This window comes from Ambystoma mexicanum, chromosome 11, assembly GCF_040938575.1.
Source record: "Ambystoma mexicanum isolate Mex_15411 chromosome 11, UKY_AmexF1_1, whole genome shotgun sequence".
Taxonomy (NCBI): Eukaryota; Metazoa; Chordata; class Amphibia; order Caudata; family Ambystomatidae; genus Ambystoma; species Ambystoma mexicanum.
In genome coordinates this window covers 83,349,163-83,367,698 of record NC_090934.1, presented here as the reverse complement: position 1 = coordinate 83,367,698, position 18,536 = coordinate 83,349,163, and the positions used below count along the sequence as shown (strand labels likewise).

The 18,536-nt window shown below is 41.7% G+C and overlaps 1 protein-coding gene across 15 annotated transcripts in view; it reads right to left on the bottom strand.

Moving 5' to 3' along the window:
- ZMYM4 (zinc finger MYM-type containing 4) overlaps nt 1–18,536 on the bottom strand; it is a 1,943,772-nt gene that overhangs the window by 1,702,901 nt on the left and 222,335 nt on the right. For 3 of the 15 annotated variants that reach the window (XM_069622580.1, XM_069622586.1, XM_069622592.1), the window contains exon 1: nt 10,761–11,142. The exons of 11 other annotated variants lie outside the window; for them this stretch is intronic. The gene's annotated coding sequence lies outside the window, so the exon portion shown is untranslated. Of the gene's footprint in view, nt 1–10,760; nt 11,143–18,536 lie in introns of those variants that run through there. One more of the 15 variants, XM_069622591.1, reaches the window with a different exon arrangement.

Sequence of the window (18,536 nt, the reverse complement as noted above, 5' to 3'; positions counted from 1 at the left end):
GCTTCCTGCTCTGGCCAAGTCGTAGAGCTTGGAAACATTCGGCCATATCTTTCTGGCTGGCTTTTCATTTTGAAGAGCTATGATGAATACTAAGATTGTAAGCCTACGAAGGAAGAACCGTGCTAATAGTACCACCCACACCGCCACCTTAACCTCTACGTACTCTTGCGCCTTCAAAAAGGGATATACACGGACAATGGCCACTTGGCCCAGAATGTTCTACAGTCGCTCATCTTGTCTGGAACATTAGATTTCGGTAGAAGTAAACAATTGCACTATCATGTCGAAGAATGTTTCGGTTTGCACCTTACTGCACTGATGAGGAGCCCAATGCAGCCAACGCATGTCTTGGGTTCCTTGGGCTGCCTCCCCCATATCGGGTCTAATTTAGCAGTACAAATTGATTTGTCTTTCTGGCTGTACCCTTCATTAAAAGTGCACAAGTGTAATCAAAATAGGTCTTTACAAAAGGGTGCAGATGGGAGGGCTGACACCAAGACCTTCGACGGGACAAGAAGTATTGGCTAAAGCCAGAAACGCTCCAATAATCAAGGTATCCACAAGAATCTACTACATCCGTTACATGTAGTGATAAGCTGTATTCTGCAGGCATCAGTATTTCTGTTGGGTCCAAATAAAACAAATATTTTCAACATTAACATTATCTTTCCAATGTACGTGAAAAGGACCGGTTCTGCTATTCACGTATGTGCTCAAGTATTGAGGAATTAGAGTGATGAGGGGAAAAGAAATATACCAAACTTACTACACTACAATTTAAGACATCTACAACGTGCATCACATCAGTTGCACATTGATGGTTATCAGCAAAAACCAATTAAACAGATCCATAGAATTCCTCAAACGGGTAAAGATTATGCTGAAAAGAGAAGAATTACAAACCAACTTGCTAACATAGGTTTTTTTAAAGGACGGTTTCTCTTTACTCCTTTGGGACCCAGATCCATTTGGTTATATGAGATTGTAATCGCTCTCAAAAACATCTAAAAACACATTTATAAAGCAACATTAATAATATTTTAAATACACATGCCTTTTACAGCACACATTATGTACATGCAGACTTTATATAGTCTGTGACTACTATCTAGTTGCCCTTCTAATAATCTAGAATCGTAGTTTTGTGGCTTTTAAAATGTCTTTTCAGTAACTTTTCCCTCTGACCATATTACTTTACCTGCTTTTACCTTGCTAAATTACATTCACGGGGGGACCCCACCTCCAGCCTCCGTAACCCAGCTCTACAAATAAGGGGTGTATCGGCCACTGTTACTCACCAGAAATAGGTAAATACTCCCCAAAAATAAAAATAGGGAGTTAAAATACCACCAACAAAAAAAGGAAATGAACAGAAGCACGCATGTACCCTGGTTAACATCTGCACAGCTCCAGGGATATGGTTGACCAGTAGTACACAGAGTGCCACAGGAAGAAACTACTGTTACTGCCCAATCCGAATTGACAAAAATTTGGATAACACAAAGTAGTGTTCATTACAAAAACATTGCTGTTTTACATTTAAAACATTTTTACTCTTATTAAATACTCCCATTAGGAATGGCACTTGTGTATTCCCTAAAAAAATCATTTTACTCCCAACTTCAAAATAGGGAGTAAAACACTCCCACTACAAAATCTTATCTGGAGCGCTGCCTGGACAATTTATACCCGTCATTCCTCTTTTTCAGCCTCCCTTTTGCATTATTTTAACTACCTGCATTAATATATAATTGCCTATATTTTGTTCATTCTGCCAGTGTTTTTACCCTCTTTCTATTGCATTATTTTTACTCCTTTATTTACTGCAATGTAATCACTGGTTACCATCCATTTACTGTGGCTTCCGACACTGTTTTTGGCACCTCTGTACAACGCCATTTGAATTATCAAGGGAAAAGTGTATAGAATGCATGTCAACGTGCAGCAGATATTTTAGATTGCGATCTTGTATGTCACTTAATTCCATTAGCTTGCATTTGTAATTAGGTCTATGCCATGAGCGCTTTCTAAAGAAACACATTCAAGTCACAAGAGGCACGTTCTCAATGCCAAGTGGTTCCTGTGCAAACTTTAAAACGCTACACATTAGAGCTGTCCAATATTAATCACCTGATCAGCATGTACTCAGGGTACTAGCATATATATATATATATATATATATATATATATATATATATGCACACACATACATACACACAAAGTTAAGCCCAAGAGATTGCATTTGGTCCCAAAGACTTTACAGGGGACTCTAGGAACACGAGAGTCGTGAAGCAACCATCTTACAGGTTTAGATGCCCATGGAAACGGTGCTAATCATTTAGGGACACCAAACTTAAGCTTCCTCCTACTGTAATTTGTTTCTATGAAAACCACACCTCATTGATCTAGCTGCAACCTCAATAGGTAGAACGATCCCCTCAAAGGCAAAATGGATCAGAATAATTCTAAATTCTGCTTTCCCATCTGAATGAATGCTCAGCGGTGGGAAATTTCTTGGGCAGGCAGTGCATCAAACAAGGAGCACTTTGTTTTTTATTTATTTATTGGTTAAAAAAAGCATTCCATCTTTAATAAAATACATTGTCCAATTTTAATTAAAATGTCAGATTAAATCCGAGTCAAAACAAATGTTTTGTCTCACAATACAACTATAAAAGAAAAATGTAAAACATTTCAACTGCATATATAAGCAATTCATTCCTCTTTCTTTCCTTATGGGCAAACTACTAATAAAATCTAGACATCACCACATATACATAATATTTGTTAAACATCCCTTCCAAAGAAAATGACCATACCATATACCAAAACATGATTCATCACGGTCTGTAATAAAATTATAGGTCGTTTGAAAAGGAATTCTCTGCCAGTTTGAGAGATCTTATAAATCCCACTACAGAGGTGGTCCTCCCAGCTAGGCATATGTTCCATGACCCCTTTTTCCCACTGACCTCACTGGACACTGCTACCTAGAGGTGCAAGAGGCCACCTGGGATACTCCCCTGTTTCCCCCCCCTGCACCACCTCCATTCCCACCCTGATAGCATCGAACCCGATTCTCATACCCTTAACCTTCCCCCTTTTCCCCCTCTCCCTCCTCCTCCCCTCCCTTTGAGTAAATTGTTCCATATACTGTACTTCTGGTTTGTTTCACGTTTGTATATAAGCTTCTTTAAATTTTGTATCTTGTTACTCTGTAAAGCGCTATATAAATTCAATAAACAAACATTTAAGGGTAAGAATCTCTCAAAATATAACTGACGGTTGCCCAACAGAAGTTAACACTCCATCAAACAGTGCCTCATGGTTTTACAGGAACCCTCCAATCTACAAAATCAAAACGTAGTATGTTCCTTTGGGAGCTGGCCATATCTAGCAAGAATCTGTTTTGTGAGCATCAAATGCCAACGAAATCGTAAGAAGATGGCCCTTGTTAACTTATCAGGGCACATACATAAAAAGGGTGCAGTAATACCCAACTTCTTATGGTCAGTGCAGATGGCCCAAAGAGGCATATGTGTACTTATCCAGTGATAATTTAACCAGAACAGGAATATGCACCAGATCTTCAAATATGCAATCAATAGCACCTAAAATAGCCATGCTTGTTTAAAGGATAAAATTCCTCAAATCACAGCCATGAGTCTGGAGCATTTCCTTTAGGTCTAGAAAAAGAGAACCCATAGTGGGACACAAGATCTTGCACAGAGAAAGAATTCCCCTGTCAGCTCTCGCTTTTAGAGATAGAACGCTCAACTCATATCGTATAAGACCAACTGGCAGTGAATTTGGAAGCCTCAGTGTTCTCCTCCAAAATATTGGATCGAGAGTCGTTAGTCCATTACACTAGGAGGATAGGTTTTGATGCCATAAGGCAGCTTTGTAACAGGTTTACTTTACGAGAACTGTATTGCAGGTTTCAAGGAAAATGTACAATAGTTCCGATCAAGCTTTATTAACTGAGAAGAGAGAGCATGTACACGATCTTTAAACCAGAGTATTCATTTCCCAATTCAGGGCTTAGCGTTGATCATGAAAACTAAGTCAGTCATGGAATATATTTACCCACTCAGCAGTACTTCCCCCACCTCACCAAGCTGAACTTCAGCAGTTAACAGCATAACGGCTGTGCTGGCTCCTTTGAGCACCAGCGCCTTACATCAAAACTGTTTGTAGCTACAAAATAATGGCTGCACTGACTTGCCATTCACCTATTGGGCAAGATGGGACAGGGCGCACACTGAAAAAGGCAGCCAGTGTGTTTCTTACATGCACCCAAGAAGAAAACGGAAAAGCAGCACTGCTTTGCTGCTAGCTCAACATTTCCCCTTGAAAAAGAAAATATTGGTCATTTAAAATGTTGGCGCCCCGATGCTCTCCCTCATCTGTTCAACCTTCCACAGTTCTGATCCTGGGAGATCCTGCTGTGCCCATCCACATTCAGATTGTGCCAGCAAAAGAAAGCATTATCCTTGAATGACAGGCTGTGTCAGGCCTGATCTGGGAGTCGCCAGAATCTCAGTCGTATGGAAAAGCGCTCGACTTTGCGCTACAAAGTGTCAAAAATAAACCCTGCAAAGGAAATCATAGCTTTGTGCATATAGCAATTTTAAGGGACCTTTGACCTTATACAGACTGAGATATAAATTAAACAGACAGGCCGCCAAAACACGTGCCTGCCTAACCCTGCATGAGGAACGAATCATTTTGGATAGGTCACCAGAATGGTTTAGGCAAACCTGTATGTTCGTGTCATTATACAGTCCCGCAATAAGTCTCAGCAAGCCTGGAGGAATACCCCATGCTTGCAATTTCAACCAGTTTATTACGGTCGACTGCATCAAATGCAGAGGCCAGATCGAGCAACGCAACATAAGACTCATAGGACCACACCCAGGCCAGATGATGTGGGCAGTTTAAAATAAGTCAATTTAGAGGGGTCCTCAAGTTGCACCTAAACCCCTTTTGCCATTTGCTCAAAATCTGACAATCTGCCATCCAAGATTCAAGATGTGTCTGTCAGTAAGACTGATGCAAATACATTACTTTCAGCATGTTGGATTGCAATTAGTCGATAATTAAGTGGACAAGATCGATTCCATCTTTTGTAGATTGGAATTACATATGCAGTAGACCAGGATTCCCGAATTGTATCCACCGTATTTCACAACATCCCGAAACAGATAAAGCTTCGGACCATAAATCAGGATACTTCTGAATATGAATTAGTAAGCCCACTAGGGCCAGGAGCACGGAAGAAGCTAAAATGCAAAAGTGCCTGAGACACTGCTACAGGCACAAAGTCTTCAGGATTCATACCTACAGTACTTACGTGGGATAGTACCAAAGGACAGTGTTCATGATCAACCACGCCATTTGTTGCTGCATTGAGTTGCATACTGGGTTGTGACAGATCTATGCTGTTAACCAGCTACCAAAAAGATTGAGTCTTTATTTACTAAGCAAGCCAACATAGCTTCGGAATATTCCAAGTCTTTAGACTTGAGTTGTGCGTCCAGTTTTTGTACGATTGTCAAGCCTTGCTAATCTGTATTAGAGCCTCTTCCCACAGTAGTCTAGAATGGGACTTGAAACATCTTATGGTCTTCCTCATGACTCATCTTCTAGTTACAAGTTCCTCACTATACGAGTGGAGGTGACCTTCGCTTTTGCCCTTAGGTAGACTTCCACCATACCCAGTAGCACCAGAAATTCCTATGAGAGTTTTAAATGGCCCAAATATTCCTACTGTAAGGATTCTATTCTTCAAATCCTCAGAGGAGGATCGAAGGTAGTCTGATAGATGTTTATTCCCAAGTTTTACAGCGGCCGCATTCCACACTATCCTATTGCCTGCCCTTTTCAGGGTCAGGTCACTAGGGCCTGTCCATGATTCTCCCTCAAATTCCAGCACAATGCTAAAGGCAGTTTCCAACATGGCATGATCACTTTACTGGGTCGGGGTAACCACAAACTCAGTACAGTGAGAATACAGCCAACTACTAACAAAGATATATTCGAGGGTTCAGTATCTAGATCTATCTGCCCGTGTTGGTTCTACCACGGTTGAAGTGGAAAAAAAGTCATTCAAAATCTCCAAACCTAGTCCATTCAAACACTTAAGCCAGCGTCCTCCATTTCCTCTTTTGTTAGAACCCCAGATTCCCTTCATCCCCAAATCTTTAAGCAGTTCTGGAGTGATACAGTTAGAAGTCAGATCTCCAGCTAGGACTATATGGCCTCCAAAGAAACAGGAGGCCCACTTCTGGAGATAAGTCAGTTTCAATAGAACATCCAGATCCCCCATTTTATCGCGCCAATACATATTCAAAATCAGGTAGTCTAAAGGGGTCCTATTCATCAATCGTATATGGGTAGCCAAAATACCATGGCATACCTCACTTGACCCAACTACATGTATTGAGGGAGAGAAACGAACACCAGTTAATAAGCCACCAAAAGGATGTCATACTGCGCCCCGCTTAGCCAATTGGCAGGATATATGGTAGCATCCATACCTGATGCCTCCAGAAACCATGTCGCTGAAGAGCAACAATCAAAGGTTTGAAGCCAATTACCCAATTCAACGTTTAAAAAGGAGGTGCATATGAGCCTTAGTATTCAGAGATCATGTTATGTCTTTATCTCTTGTTGGCATCCAAGGTACTCGTAAATCATTTTTGTTCGGACGCTTTCAGTAACCATCACCAAGTATTGGTCTGAAGCATATCTTTCAGGGGCTAGATTTCGGCCCTTGGGTTCAAATCCCACTCCCCCCCACACGTGTATCTTTATCTTTCCGATTGGGCCACAGATACTGGCAGATATCAAAACCAAGGATTCTAAATTCTCTCTTTCGTTCATAACACAGTCTTGAATAAATTTCAACTTAAAGACTATGGAGCCAATTGCTCTCCAGCGATCGATGAAACCTACCCTTTGTAAATCATTTGAGGAAATTTCAGCCGTCAGAAAAGCCAAAAACAACTGTAAAATTGCAGTTCTCAAAATCACAGAACAGTTTAAGTTATATTCCCTCAAATATGATTCCATAAAGTAATTCTTTTGGAATATCTCTCATTTGCAAGCCGCCCAGGTTGCGACAAGTTACAATATTTCCCCTCGCATTCTTACAGCACCGGTACCTATCGGATACCTAGTCCCCAAGTCTCTGGAACTCAGATCCTTGACCCAACATCCCTGAAAGATCTGGAGGCGAGCCCATATGGGTAATTGCTAGTTTGCCATTATGAGCTGACTTAACATCTCCACTCTTTCCCCATAAATACGGCCCCTTCGTAAGGTCGACAAGTAGGTATACTCCTATAGAATGGAGCCGCTTGTTGAATATGCATAGTCTGGTCTAACCTTCCAGCATCTGCTCTGTGTCTCACAAAACATGATTTAGCTATTCCATGCTTAGTAACTTTGGTCACAATATCCTTAAAATTCTCAGCCAGCAAGCTAGTTTTCCCCAGCCCAACACTGGCCAGCACCTTATTTGTAATATGGGAATATAGAGTTACAGTTGATAACTTGTAATTGGTGCATGTTACAGGTAGAAGACGCAGTATTGGAAAGAACTGCCTTCACCTTAGGCTGATTAAGAAAATAATTGATTAATGGTCTTGATGACGTATTGTTTTAGTGGGTAGGTTCTCAGTTTTCCATTGTTGACCATTTTCTGTCCAGAATTCTTAGCATGGACAGTTCTTGATACAATAGGCATAAGATACGGAACAGGTAACCTCTGTCGGAATCAATATTAACAATAGGTATAGGCTGTGGTGAAATCATGCACGACATGTTTTTGTCATTTTATATTATCCAACTTCAACAGCAAGGACTCCACGGTTGACGAATTTGACTTAATCTCGGTCTTCAAGCTTTTAAAGAGAGAAACAAGGACACACAAGACCTGGTTTAACTCGATCAAGGTCTGGATCGAAGGAGAGCTCCACCGACCGTTCAGTCCCGGAGTCAAAGAAGATAGACCGTGCAGAAGAGTCAAAAAAGAAATCCATAGCAGAAATAGAAATCGATGACAATATCTGGAGGGGTGTCTGCAAAACTAGTCTCTGCAGAGTCCTCGCTATCGCACATTACCACCTCTTTCAGCATAGGTTTCCCCGTGTACTCCCTTGTACCTGTGTTTGCAAAGAAGCACGTGTCAAATGGACCCCGGTCTTGGTTTTCCCTCCAGAAGCGAAAAAAAAAAAAAGGTAATTTATTTGTGCTATTCCGAGTCGAAAGTTGTTGATAGCTTGCATGTGATGATACTTTTACGACCTTGCTCAAGGCTGCTGCAGTCACGAGGTTATAAGAAGGATTGAAACAGTTCTGAGTCACACCAGGGTTGGGGGGTGTGGCAAATTAGGTTTCGACAAGCATCTCTGCGTTACAGTTTAACAAGTCAGTTTTGCCACTCGGTAGTTCGCACACGATAGGGGGATTATATGCTTCTGCTCTGAAGGAAGAAGCGTCTCAATATAAGACTACTCATATTTCACATACCAAAAAAACTGGAAACCACAGGTCATTGTTATTGGAGAGAGGGGTATGAGCTTTGTGTATGAAGGCTCTCACTCCCAGATCCCCTATTTCATATCAGTCATATAAGGGCTATGAAGTAAAGCTCACACTAACAAGTATGAAAATGCAAGAGCAGGTCTAAAGCATACGATGAGGTACAGGTATATATAGTGTTCTGCACGTGCTCAAGACAACTACTGCCAGATCACATCAATTAGCGTCTCACCATCAGTTGGTGAGGTCGATATCTCAGCTTGCCCCAAGATCCAGCCCCCTAACACAAAATACACTGCTTGCACACAGTGCCAGCAGCACAAATAACTAAGCCACATCACAGGACTCGACTTCCACTACAAGTGAATGACAAATTGCGGCTATGCCTTGGTCAAGAGACCAGCCTTTCCCATATTCAGTGTGGATCACACCCACCAAAGCCAGTGTGGAGCTATGTGCTAGTCTGTTTACCACTGTGAGGCTTTTGTACTGCCTGGCTCAAGCTCCAAGGCAACCCGCCCCTGCACAGCAACTCACTGCTACGGCTCCTTTTTTCACGCAGCTCCCGTCTGTAGAGCCGAGCTCTCCCTTCTTTCTCCACAGTGTGGTTTGAAGAAGGCACCAAGCCACGAAGAACAAGGAACACTTTGGTCAAAGTGAGTTCTGCCTTCTCTCTCTCACATGCCTCCTCCACCCAGAGGGGCCAAAAAGCAAGGTACAGGGCGGGAAATTATTTGACCATCGAACAGGCCTCAAAATGTGCACTCATCATTGGCATGGGATAATTAACTTTGGGAAAGCAAGAAACGGTGTGTTGGGTTATTCTGGAGAACGAAGTATTTTTTTAAGACTGATAGTTTTCAAACTTAATACTGAACAGAGAGAACAAGTCGCATGCACAGATAGGCTAGACTAAATCAAACATTTGGGGTGAATTGCTTGGTATGGAATTTTGGAGGAGACAGAAATGTTGTTTGTGTGATGCCTGAAGAGAACCTGCCTTCCACTATACCACATGAATTGGCCAGACAACCCTAAAGAAGACCAAGTGAGACTCAGAACGGATTGAGATATTCCCAAAACACCCTCTTTCAATAAGCGTACACAGACATCCCAAGTAGAGCAATATAATTGAATAGGCCAAATATGATATCGCAAAAGGGTATATAAACCAGCAGTTGGGATGTCCAAACTAAGAATTGCAAAAATATGAAATTATAGGCATGTATGCAGGTTGCAATGTGCATTTACACAAAAAATTTCCCATTTCAAATCTTAGTGCCTCACATGTCAGCGACACGTAGCAAAATGTCTGACCTGTAGAAGAACGCAGTAGGTAGGAATACCAACTGAAATAGTTTGTGCACCAAGAGAGCCAGTCGCAAATCACAGAAGATACAACACAAATTACAGGAATCATGCCACATAATGAGGGTCAAGGAACTGAATTGCAAGAAGGTCAGTCTCGGGAGTAGCTAAATAACAGCATTGTAACTGGGTGTGGGTGGATACGTGCAATTGTAAAGAACCACAAAGCCAGTGCAAACTACATCGCAGCAAATATATACTGCTAACCTTGCCTACGAGATCTGCAGAGAAATGCACTTTGTTCAGCTATTTTCCCTCATAAAGATCCAGGTGCCTTATATGAGAACTTGACACCTGCCATCCACATACTGCACGTCCGACACACAGGCATCATTATTGACCTCCCACATTCGAGGAGCACATATCCGGGCCCCACCTCCAAACAAAGCTCCTAGTAGTGCTCAATGACCTTACAGGAAACCTCCCCAAACCACCCAATTTAAAAGGCGCGATCAAAAGCTCAGCTATTGCAATTCTAACCCCCTGTATGGGGATGCCAACGTACGTTGCCATCACTTGAACTCTCCACTTGCGCCCTCACAGACTCGGAGAGTGAGAGCCAAAGCTGACACATGTCAAGCCTGCTCCGGCACTTCCTGCAGAAGCTCCTCCCTCCTCAGTCCCAACGTCTGCACACAATGTTCCGGGCACGCGGGGTCACGGCCCGTTTCTAAGCCTGCTCTATGTATTGTCTAGCGCCCAGACAGCCGGCTCGCCTCTACCCAATCTTCCACGGAGCAACCCCCCACCCGCACCATGGGCAGTAGCGCTGCCCCCCAGCCCCCACCGGACACATAAGCCTGGATTGTACCATGATGCAGCCAGAGGGGAGAACACACACATACCCCAACTGCAACCTCCTCCCACAGAGCCGCCATGTTGGCCCCTCGGACACTCGACTGGTCAACAGTCCGGCAGCACCACTCCGACCGAATCCACTCTGACCGCAGGGGGTGCTGGAGCTCACTCACACTGTGCGGGGGAGGGGCGTTAGAGCAGGATAACACACATGTATGTGATGCGGAAGAGGAGCCAGTGACGCAACTCTCGGCCACTAACAGGGAAAGCTTTTTTTTTTTTTTTTTTTTTTTAATGTCGCGAAGCGCCGCCCCCACTTTTCCACCTCTCTTTCAATGGCGCGAGGGCATCAACGGCAGCGACTAGAGCGCATGCCCAGTGGGGAGGTGCCATTTGAAAAGGGGTGGGAGAGGGTATCGCGCAGATTGCCCTAAGTTCCACGCGCATGCGCTCACGAGAGGTTCCGTAGCTCTTGCGCATGCGCAGTGACCGCCTCGAAAGGAGGGTGGGAGAAAATGGCGGTGGGAGGCGGGTTTACGTGACGTCACGACGCGTGTGAAGTACCATTTCTGGGCCACAAGCACTTGTTTAGCTCCAATTGGTTTCAAACCAATTAAAATTGCAGACTCCATTAAAATATTTAGCCTTCACCTGAAAAAATACCACTTTAAGATAAGTTTCCCCAATTTAAAAATGTGACAGAAGTTATTAAACAAGCTGCATTAACTGTCTCCATCTCGCTACTCAATTATGTTGTGCACCATCATGAAATATTAATTAGCCATCTTCGCTCTAGTATGTGCACAAACATCACTGATCCTTCTTTAATAATGAAAAAAACCCACAAATTATAGCCAAGCATCATTAACCATTCTTGAATGGGACAATGTACTGTATACAAATAACAATAGCACAAATAAGAAACACAATTTCAATGACAACAATTGTTTTAGATTTGCCTCAATCCATGTTAAGATCACAATGAGATTCTCTACAGTTAACCCCCAGCATAAAAAGGTAATAACCGTGATTATCAATTGCATAATCTACTGAAATGCATAAACATTATAGCATCACACTGTCCTAGTTACGGACATTTAAATAATAAAAATGCTGCAATTCAAACCTCCCTCAACTCAAAACTGTGACCTCCAAAAGCCTTCACTGCATAACTTTAGGACATGCCACATCAATGAAATTCTTACTCGCGTACCTTCGTCCTTTGCCTTCGTTGCACCCTTAGACGTATCCCTACCTAAGGCCTGATATACAGAGCATAATCACAATCCAGGCCTTCACGATTGCTATAAAAAAAAACACCCCTATTTGGCTCATGGGCATCAGAATCCTACAGTGTCAGTTTCCCTCTCATTGGACCCCCAAACTCACGTCCATAAAAGGCACATCAATGAAAACAAATGATAATAAATAACCCAATAGTGCGACCAGAGTACTGTTAGCTGGTCCTTATCGTTTCCAAGGCTGCAAGGTGTTTTGGATTGTTACTGGTTTTTTTTCCTCTTCTCTTGGATATCTACTGGCATCTACACCCACTATGAGCCTCCACTGTTTTTAACAATGTGACTGCATATAAACTGATATATGACTAAATATTATATTAAGTGCCAAGCCACACCCCTTTCACACTGGATCTTCAAAAACCTGATTCCGCATGCACCCAAGAGTGCAACCACAGTGCTGTTCGGCAGACCAGGAGGCTGGGGAGCCGAGGGTGAGGTATTTTTTATTTTTCTAGATTCGTTTCCATTTGAACATTATACTTTTTTGATATATTTGTTGCCTAGTGCAAGTGGCTGGTCGCTTGGGTTGCACTGTCTTGTGACATGTCATATGCATATACATTGAAAACAACAATGCTGCAAGCCTCAATACAAGCCCACCAGGGGGGCAAGAGCTCAAAGGACACAGCCCGTACCTTTCAGCGTTTAGTAAAGCGGTTCCTAAATTTACCTAAACGAGACTCTGTACAGACTCGCTCAAAAAACCTGATGTCTGATATTAGGGGTTACTGGAAGCAATCAGTGGGAAATGAAGATATTAAGGCACCGTATATTGTACCCACAGCAACTGAGAAACGTGCACAGAATCTTGCTGAAACAAGGGGAATGGAGCAAAGACTATCTTTGGCACCAGTGAGAGTCAACTCTGTAATCACGCAGGATAACATCACTGTGCAGCAGATTTCACATGAGCAAAGATAACAGATTATGGGGCTGGATGTCACCTTGCCTCAATCTCCAGTGATTCTGGAAGCCCAGGTCCAGTTTAGGGAAGAGCAAGAAGATAGGGAGGGGGGAATTCTTCAGTCGCAAAGCCAAAGACCAGTATGTTTTCTTACCCCCATTGTTACATCAAAGGATACATGTATAACCATTCAGGACTTTGAATCCAGCAAAACGTGAAGAATCGTGATTTCATGTTGCATCCAGCACTGCTTCCTTTGCTTCCTATACCATCAGCAAGGGAACTTGTGTTAGTTAGTACAGGATATGCAGCCTCTTCCTCTAGTTCTTCTGTTTCATTTGTGAACCCAACACTTCGAAGGTCATTTGGTTTGAATAATGGGGTAACCCACATGCTGGAGGTTTCCTTAACAGCTATGAATACAGGTTTTTTGGCCTTGGCTAAATCATTTGAAACCTTGGATACAAAATGTAACGAACAAACAAATGTATTGACTGGCCTGGTTTTAAAAAGTGACCATGATTGAAGAACATATTCAAACGAAAGAACTGCCTGGCGCTAAGCAAGTGGATGAATTGCAGGGGAAAGTGTTATCCATACTACCTAACCTTGCTGTCTTAGATCCCTAGCCTGTAACATCGAACTTGCCTATGTTATACCATAGATTTATCTGGCCTTTTAGTGCAAGGGGAGACTGAGAAAGGAAGGAGTATAGATCTGCAAGACCAACCCTAAGAAATTACAGAGGATCTATTGGAGAACATAGTCGTTGTTCAAAATATTTGCTAAACGAAAGGCGGCTGGTAAATCGATTTTACCAGGGGAAAAAACAAAGAATCAAAGGTCGCTAACCAGATCGAATATGTTTCGTTCACGCACATTTTTATAGGCCTTATCTACACCACCTCATGTCTGTGTACAAACTAAGGCTAAAACAGAAGGCCGTCAAGAAAGTCTGCAGAAACAGAACAAGTCTGTTAAGATTATGGTGGAGGTTTCCACGAATCATCGATCAATGACTCAAGATCAACAAGAGTTAATGGAGAAGCCATCAAATGAAGTGGACCGCCTCAATCCTACTACTCACTCATTGATTGAGGACATAATCAATGAGGAAGGTATTAGTAAACGCCGAGAAGTTTTACACTATGGTCACCACCTTGGGGATTTCTCACAAATAGGGAAAATCCAAGGTAAAGCATAACCACAGCTTTCACAGACATTTTGTAAACTGGAACAAAGAAGACTCCTTGCTTGTTACTATAACTCCATCTCCAGGCAGGAGGACAGGAAGTCAACTCAGACTGGTAGAGATAAAATTAATTTTAACTTGCTTGGGAGGAGAGTGGGGAGAGATGCTGTGGAGTCCATGTCCTATAAAGAACATCAACCCCCTAAGAGAAGGGGGGAGACTCAATTTCTTTGGGAGGATATCCATCACTACCTGCAGTTCAGTCTTGTAATAAGATCTCCATGTCTCATTATTGTTTATATTTGGAGAGTTTGGGAAGACTAACCAATGAAATAGTTCTAAACAGAACTAATATTCTGAAATGAATAGCAAACATACCAGTATTTAGAGCTATCAAATCGTGTGACAATGCTCAGGTTGAATTCCTTAACAAATACAATCTTGGTAGAGTGAGGATGTATGTTCCTTCTCAATTGGTCCCTGATCTCCTACTGGCAGCTAGGAATCAGTAACTATTCTGTGTACAAAATAGGAGAAGTTAATAAACATCAGACTATCTACAAAGGACTTTTTGCCGGTATCTCCGACACAGTATACAAAGAGGTTATCCTTTTCTCCATGAATAATTACGTGCCCCCCAGGGGCAACAGAATACGGGACGGGATATCGTCCTGAAGGTTTCCCCCGCAAGATTGTGAACTAGACTGTACTTGGTTACCAGGGGCTTTGGCAGGCGAGGTCCAATATCGAGAAAAGTAACTGTCATCCAAGGATGACACTCAGACTCTGAGGATGGACTCTTGGAATACCCAGGACTTTAAACATTTGTTAATACACAAGAGCAATCCCTTGGGCTCCGTAGCTATAGTTATGCTTCAGGAAACATGGCTACTCCAGGTTTCTATGTGGAGTGGTTATGCTCTCTGCCTAGTGGAGGCTGCTAAGGCTTCGAAAGAGAGGCCTTCATCAGGGTTGCTGACAGCTTGTAAAATGGGTACGGGTTTGGGATTAGAAGCCTGGGAATCTCCCAATTCGTTTGGTCAGCTAACAAAGTCGTATTTGTCCTTCTTTTAACCATCGACCTAAATTACATTATGCTGTTTTGAATTTATATTGGAATCCGGTAGCTATTTCAGATGAGGCTGTTTTGAAGGCGGTAGAAGAAATAGTGGACCCAAGTCTGGGGAACCTAAGTAGTATAGCAGTTTTTATTGCAGGATATTTAAACATTCAATTTCTCCAATCAAAGGGTCATGCATGTAGTATTAGAGCAAAACAAATGGTTGGTGTTAATGAAAGAGAGGGTGTTTCATATGCTGAAATGGGCGTTAAGGGGAGATAGCCCACCCCGCCCAACATGGAGACGAAGTTCATTATCGAGTATTTAAAAAATATATATTTATGAGTGCAACATATTTTGAGGTGGTAACTCAAGTCAATAGTGATCATGACTTGCTGCTGGCCACATGGGATTTAGTTTCCCCGGCGGTCAGGAGAGATCGTTAACACTTTAATGTGGAGGTGACAGGGGGGCAGAAACAAGTTCAAATGGAGAGAACCTTCCCTTGAGAAATGATATTGGTGTATAAAGGAGAGCCCTTGTACATATGCTAGTGGTAACTCCAGGTGTGGGGGTGATTATGTTACTGCCCTTAGTCTATTTACAAAGGAACATTTTCCGGGTACTTCACTGTTGTTTAGACAGAAACATGTTTTTGACATTGGGGTTCAGAATAAGAAAAAGAAATTAAAAAAGAACTTGAGAGCATTAATGCATTCGGATATCTTCTCTAGAGCTGGACAGATGAAGAAGCTGAAATTAAGACAAACTGGTTCAGGGGCCACAGAGCCTGGTTGACCCAACAAGATGAGGAAAAAATGCTTCGAATGATAGCTCCCAACAATAGTGCCCAAATTTGATCATTATTAAAAACTGGTAATGGGGATTTACAGTTACCTTTGCAGATAAATCCTATACAAGACCTCACAAGCTTGATGCGAAAAACCTATCCAGAGGTATGGTCCAAGATTTTGTTGATCATTTTCGAACAAATTCTTGAGACCAAACAAATAGAGTTGTGGAAAAAAAGAATAATTCATAATACTGATATTTAAGAAAGGTGATATAGAAGCACTACAGAATTATTGGCTTCTAAATGTGCCGGGCAAAATATTTGCTCGCCTAATACTTAGAGATCTTATGGCCTGGGGGAAGGAAATTGCACGTTTTGCGATTTATCAATCATGCTTTGACTCGGGGATAGGTACTGCGATACATTTATTAGCATTAAGCCTGGTAAAAAAAAAATAAGGTTATATAATCAGGCCAGCCAGTTTATATGGCTTTTACCGATTTCAAACTTGCATTTGATTCTGTACCTAGAGACAGATTATTTCAAAAGATGAAGGAGTGGGGTTGCCCAGGTTATATTATGGCGTTAATTTGCCAGCTGTATTCGCAAACATCTATCCAAGTGAGGCTGAATCAGCAGGGCCTTTTACCAGAATCAATTCTTACATATAGAGGTTTGAAGTAGGGGTGAATTTTGTCCCCGGCTCTTTTTAATTTATTTATAGCTGACATTGGTGATAAATTGGTTAAGGTGAATTCTTACTCACCGAAATGAGGTAAAGTTCCCATATTGAAACTCCTTTATGCTGGCAATCTGGTCCTTCTAGATGAGATGCCACTAGGCTTGCAGAGGCAACTAATGGCCTTAGAGCACTATGCAAATAAGAATGAAATGGAACGTGGGATGTCAAGTGGCAGCAGTCTGTGCAGCACTCGAGCTCCACGTTGTTTCCAGAGCAGATTACTGGGAGCCTGGTCTCGGAGAGAGGCTCCAGCTCCAACAATTCAAATAGTGGTTTTCCCGCGAAGTGGGATGTCAAGTGGCAGCAGTCCGCGACCGGCGAGAGGAGGAATACTAACAATTGAGGTGAGAGTGGTTGATAACACTGTTACTAAATTGAGCATAATAAACAAAGGAACTTTGATTGCTTTGTTCAGTTGGAACAACGCTTAGCGTACTGACAAATCTCTAAGAACGAATTGTATTTGGGTCCATACTTAACAGCTCGGATTGCTGGGCTTTTGTATAACAACATGGCACACTTATACACATTAAAATCATCAATGCCAAACATCGTAAGAGATTCTTCACCACAGTGTATCAAACTAACATCTAAAGGACTCAATATTAAAGATTCAGAGAAACAAATGGATACAAATGTAACCACGGACATTCAGAGAAATACTAATGTTATCAGTCAATATTTATTAAACGACAAAAAGACCATGCAGAGTGGAGCAGCAACAACTATGTGAAGAACACACTCCTGCAATTTCGACGGACTTCATAAGCCGCCAAGTGGTTGATCTGATATCTTTTGTAGAAGTCTCAGATTCAGCAGACCTTGAGATCTCTTCCTGCCTAGTAGGATCAATAGACCTTTGGCTTCTAAATAATTACTGGGACAACCACTTCTAGGAGGTGATGAAAGCTCAATGCAAACAACTGTGCATTCTCAACCACCCTCTCTTTAAAATCATGTGAAAGGTGCGTGAAGGAAAATTGAAATACCAATCTGATTACATACTGTGAAATAGCCATTAAGACAAAAGTACTAATTCATCCCCCTAATATTGAAACACTACTACACTCTCAAGTGAGTGTTGAACAGGAAAAATATATTAATTTGAATGAAGAAATAGTTGAAGATACAGCACCAGGATTGATGTCCCCCCTGAACCTGATAAAGAGAAATCAAGTATAGCAATCATTGGCAAAAAAAAATAAAACCTCTGCGAGTTGAGTTTGAAGAGAGAATAAACTGTCCACAACAAATGAGAAATTGGTCAGCCTCTCCAATATTATATCCTGACTCACTGGACTCATCCTCAAGCTCCTCTGTTTCTTTTATACAGCCAACACTGAGGCTCTCGTTTGGAATAACTAACATAAAGCCTCCTTTATTCGAATCAACCTTGACTGCGATGAATATGTCACTATCAGTGTTAACTAAACTATATGATCTTCTCAATGAAAAGGTAGTGATACAGTCTACCCTCACAAAATTGAATGAATTGTAAATGAGAGTATTAGAATTAGTGAATGCAATCTTGCAAAATAAATCGCAGTTTGGCATGATTATCTTATTTATTTGTTTATGGTTTTATAATTTTTTTTTACAAACATCATTCAAATGGAATTTGAAATGAGTAAACACTTCCACAAATTCATGAAGTAGAATAACGTTCCCAAAATAAGATTCAAGATTTACCATAGGTTAATGGATAATTTAACATACATTAACATTGAACACTAATTTAAACAAGACATCTTACAAACATACTTCAACATTTAGACACTTTCCTTTTACAAAGAAAGAAAGAAACATTTCACAGAATCATATATATATATAT